Source organism: Mugil cephalus, chromosome 1 (genome assembly GCF_022458985.1).
Source record: "Mugil cephalus isolate CIBA_MC_2020 chromosome 1, CIBA_Mcephalus_1.1, whole genome shotgun sequence".
NCBI lineage: Eukaryota > Metazoa > Chordata > Actinopteri > Mugiliformes > Mugilidae > Mugil > Mugil cephalus.
Genome location: NC_061770.1, coordinates 32,411,744 through 32,417,046, shown reverse-complemented (window position 1 = coordinate 32,417,046; position 5,303 = coordinate 32,411,744). Strand labels below are relative to the sequence as shown.

Genomic DNA, 5,303 nt, shown 5'->3' with positions numbered 1-5,303 from the left:
TGCTGTTTATTCCTATAGTTCTATCATTTTACCTGTAGATGGAGCATCAGGCTACAGTGTCAGATTGATGCAGAAGTCTAAACCACATATGAGTCTATGTCTTTACTGAAACTAATGAGGGGAGCAACACACAAGGAGAAAACAATCACATGATCAGAGGAAAACAGAGACAGGAAGTGAAGCAGGACAAGAAACACAAAAACAAACTCAACTAAACCAACTAATAATGTTCTTAACTTGACACTGTGACATGTTCATGTTTCTAATGTGAACCTCAGACCTGAGATGTGACTCTAAGATTATTCCCAGTTCTTCCAGTTTCCTGCTGAGTTTCTGTCTCTAGTTTCAGAACCAATGAGCAACACTTCAGTTTTAGAACCATCTCTGCTGTCCACAATCTGATAGAAAATAGAAAAATGATTTGATGATTCTCAGGAGAAAGAGACAAACCTCAGTCTCCAGTTTCCTCTTCAGTGTCTCCACTTCTTTCTCAGCTCTTTCTCTTTTCTTCTCCTCCTCTTTGAGCTTCTTCTCCCACTGAGAGTGAAGTCACATAAAGAGACATGATGAGAAACATTTACTTTGATTGAGGAACATTACAAAACTGATTTGGTTCTAAATTACTTCCTTATTATGGAATTAAAAGATGTGTATTCAACATGAACCTCTGTTTCCAGCTCCTTTATTTCTCTCTGATGTTTCTCTTCCCGTTGGTTGATCTGCTTCATTAACTGGTAGAAAGAAGAGATGAAGACAGATTTAATTCCTGATCAGTTCTGTTTAGTGTTTCTCTGAGATGTCATTAAGTCTTGTTCATGATTTCATTGTTTTCTTTCTGAACTATTTATTGAAGTGAATCAACATCATAATATATATATTTCATGCTCCACTTTTAAATCTCGACATTTGCACTTTTAATGGTTATATTTTTTTGTTTAGTTGTTTTTGAGGAAGATCATTTCAATTCTGAATGTGTTGCACATATTATATTGAAACTGACAATAAAGTTGACTTTGACTTCTCTCTCCATGTCTATGAGCTTGTTCTTCACCTCATCTTTTGTCTCCTCCATCTCTTTGTTTCTGGTCTCCAGTTCCTCCTGCAGCTTCTTCTTCTCCTCCTTTAGTTCATTGACCTGAGAGGAGGAGAAAACCTGCAGTTGTATCATTTCACCAGTAGATGGAGCAAAGTCACAGTTGTGTTGATCAGAGGTCAGTCCTCAATAACACAATGATAGTGTTTATGTGTGTGTCTCTACATGTTTCTCCATCTCTTCAGTCTTGTTCTTCAGTTCTTCTTTGGTTTTCTGCAGCTCTTCTTCAATCTTCTCATATTTCTCTGTCAGCTATCAGACAGACAGATTGATGATGATCAGTCAGCAGGTTTACTGATAAAAACTTTCTTCAAACTCATCAATCTGAACGTTTAATGTTTTACTTCTTGTCTCTTACATCTTTAGTTTCTTCTAAAAGTTTCTCCTTCTCTGCTTCATCTCTGGATCTTTTCTTGGTTTCTGTGTAAAATCAAAGCAGCTGAATTCAACTAGAAAAGATGTTTGCTGGTGTTTTATATCATTAATGTGGTGACTCATCTGTAACTTACTGGTTCTATTTTGTTTCCACACAAAGAAGACACCTGCAAAAATAACCATGATGCTAACAGCTAAGCTAACAGCCAAACCAGTGTTGATGGGAACAGCAGCATCATCTGAAATGAAACAGACTGAGTCTGACAGAGTCAAGACATTTCTACACAGTCACACACACAACCTGTGTCAAACTAAAATGTTGTCATCATACACTTCAACACAAACATGTTGTGAAGATCAAACTGAAACTAATCCCTGATTTATTTCACGTAAACCAAGAAGTGATACACTTTCATCACATTGATAGAAACATTTCTCAGCACAGAACCTTGAAATTAAGTTCTATTCCTAGAGGTTCACCATTCATATATGATATTGGCTCATTTCCTGACAAAAAAAAACCCCAAAAAACAAATACACAAATTTAATATTTCTGTTTCATATGTTTGATTTGATTCTCTTTTTCCACTTTCAGGACTGGTCTGAAAATCTGCTGATATTCTGTTAATATATGTACAAACTCAAAGATGTTGCAGGCTGTGAACCTTGTTTACTGAGACTGATGAAGGCTTGGTTTGGTTGGATGGTTTCCCAGAATTCTCAAACAATTAATACTTCACATTATAATAAACAGATTGTTTCTAACAACCATATTTGCTCCAACAAAGATCTACATAATTTACCTTTACAGTAGTGAGTCAGGAGAAGACAGAAAACCAAACCAGTGATGGTTATGGGCAGGAAGTGAAGGAGCAGGCCGTCCATCTGAAGAATCAGAGAGTCCTGAAAATGAAGCAGATGATGCTCTAAATGAATTCCAAAAGGCAGTGAGGGTGGATATACTAAGGAGCAGGAGAGGAAGTTCCATCCATCAAATATTTCTATCAAGTGAAACAAATAATAATTGAGGCAACCAATCGACAGATACGTAAAGATTCAGAACTGAGACTGACCAAAGGAGAGACTGGCAACAGAAACAGGCTGAGGTATCAAAGGCAGATTCCAATTTATTCTGTCAGACTGTAAGAAACACAACAAAGAAGCGTCAGTGTGACGGCACACAAACAAAAAGAATAAATGCTGAACCTCACCAACACTCATTTCATGATAGTACCAGCTACAATCCACCAAAAGAGGATTCACCGATAAATATATTAATATATCAGTTAACTAAAGTCAGACTTTAACCATAAACCATTCATTCTTACTTCGTTGGTCACAGCCCCTCTACAAATCCAGGCATGTCATTGTTTTATACTTTCAGTTTTCTAAAACCCCTCATCTCTCTGCTGTGTCTCTGTCTCTGTTACATACCGATCAGGAAGCTGGTTCTGACTCCATCAGAGGAGGAAGGTTGAGGGACGTCTGGAGGAGAGGACCCACAAGAGGACGATCGGCAGAGACACAAATGGACAGATGGAAAACAACTGAAAGAGGTAAGAAGGAGGAAATGGAGGCAAATGATTTACATACCTGAAACACTTCTCGGGAGTGAGGTGTGTCAGAAACTGGTTAGGTCAGTGCTCAGTGTCTGATTGGATGAAGACAACAAAGTCATTAAAAAACACAAACATACAGCAAGTAAGACAGGAGCAGACTGTTGACTATTGACAGTTCACTTGCTGCAACTGCCACATTCCTATGTCATGCATCACATTCTGTCCTCGTGAACCCTGCTGTTGTACACATTGTTTTATACATTCACAGTGGGAGCTGGGGAGGGAGCACAGAGCTAAGGATGGCTGATAGATGGTGTAACACAGGTCACTATCAAAGAGCAGCTCTGTTGTAAGGACATCAAACCTGCTGCAGACAGTTTGTGTGCTATCATTTGGAAATTGACAGCTGGGATAGGCATATTTAAATTTATGTAAATTTAAGCATTATCATTTGTATTACAATATTTATTTACCACATTTATGGGTAATGTCATTGTTTTAAACTGTGAAAATGTTTCTAAAAATGTTTTAAAAAATGTAAAACAGACAAAATCTATATATTTTTATGAGAAAGTAATTTTCTGGTGCCCCAACTGCTGGAAGACCCTTCAGTCTTACCTCGTGAGTGACAGCCCCCCCATTGTTGTATAATTTTACTTTTCTAAAATCTCTCATCTCTCTGCTATGTCTCTATGTCTCTCTCTCTCTATTAATTTATACTGAAGAAGCATATAATTAACAAAAAAAAAAAAAAAAGGACAAAACAGGTTGGGTGTCAGAAAGGGATGGCCTGGAAATGACACAGAAATAAAAAAAAAAAAAACAGTGATTTAGAGCTGAGCACAAACACAAAGATGTTTTTTTTATATTATTTAACCCTAACCCTAGGGATACTAAGGAGTGGGCTAACAAAATGGTGAGATGATTAATTCCATGGCAGGTGTAGCACCCGGATACTCAGCTGTACAGGGTTCATACAGGGAAGTAGATTCCACCACCCACACCTTAACGACAGTCGACCAAATGTTGAAACCCACTCATTCACTAACAGTCAGCATTTACTGCAGCACCATCACTCACAGCAACGTAGCAGCTACAATCCACCAATAAAATCATTTATATATCAGTCAACTAAAGTCAAATTCACTCTCATCTCGTTGGTGAAAGTCGCTCTGAAAATCCTGACATTGTTGTATTAACTTTTCTAAAACCCCTCATCTCTCTGCTGTGTCTCTGTCTCTGTTACCGATCAGGAAGCTGGTTCTGACTCCATCAGAGGAGGAAGGTTGAGGGACGTCTGGAGGATAGGACCCACAAGAGGACGATCGACAGAGACACAAATAAATAAAAGGACAAAAGAAGGAAAGAAATAAGCAGGAGGAAATGGAGGCAAAGGATTCACATACCTGAAACAGGTTTGGTCAGTGCTCAGTGACAGACACTGATTGGCTGGAAAAACAAACACGCCCACATCAACTCAGCTGTTAACGGACAAAGTCTCATACTTTCACTTTTGTGCCTTCACAGTGAGTTTAGATGCTGCATATGTGAACCCTGCTGTCAGGATAGTTTAATACATTCACATCATCAGCAAAGATGATGAATTAAATTATTACAAAGATTATCAGGACTAATGTGTTTACATGTGAAATGGCGACAAACACAAACAGAATTCCTGCTCAAAGAATGCATTGGAATTCAGTTCATGTGTGGACATTTTTTTTTCTCACTGATACAAAACATACAAATAAACTCAAGTGTCTACCAGTGATGAACGGGCCCTCACACCCTCCTGACTGAGCTGGACCCTCGTCCAGACTCTACAAAGTCTGTAGGACAAGTTCATTGAAATACAACGTCTGAAAATGGACCCAAGAGAAATATTTGTCCGTCTTGGAGGATTACAGACATGAGTAGTTTACAGACATGTCGGGTGCTGTTCAGACATTTTTACATGGGCCTCCAAAAGAAAGTGTTTTACATTGTGAATAAAGCTTCATGAGCTTTGAACAATAGTTCACTCAAATTCAGCACAACAGACAAAAAAAGAAGCTGATATTTCCAACTGCATGTTACATGTTCTTATGGCTTCATGTCATCACATTTGTGGTGGATCTGGGGTCCGTTTCACAAAGCAGGTTTAGTGAAAACTGAGTTTATTCACCCTGAAATGAGGGAAACTCTGAGTTTTCCGTTTCACAAAAAAGAGGTAACTCAAACCAGAGAAAGCAGGATAACTCTAGCCTGTTTCACAGAGAGAGGTAACTTAAGCTCTC

At 38.4% G+C, this 5,303-nt stretch overlaps 1 long non-coding RNA gene across 1 annotated transcript; it reads right to left on the bottom strand.

Moving 5' to 3' along the window:
- Positions 1-1,671: 1,671 nt before the first annotated feature.
- On the bottom strand, positions 1,672-4,406 carry LOC125016806. The gene is made up of 4 exons (XR_007113763.1): positions 4,274-4,406; positions 2,542-2,608; positions 2,272-2,371; positions 1,672-1,707 (listed from the first exon to the last, which is right to left on the bottom strand). It is a non-coding gene; the product is annotated as an uncharacterized LOC125016806 (long non-coding RNA).
- Between the last annotated feature and the right edge of the window lie 897 nt (positions 4,407-5,303).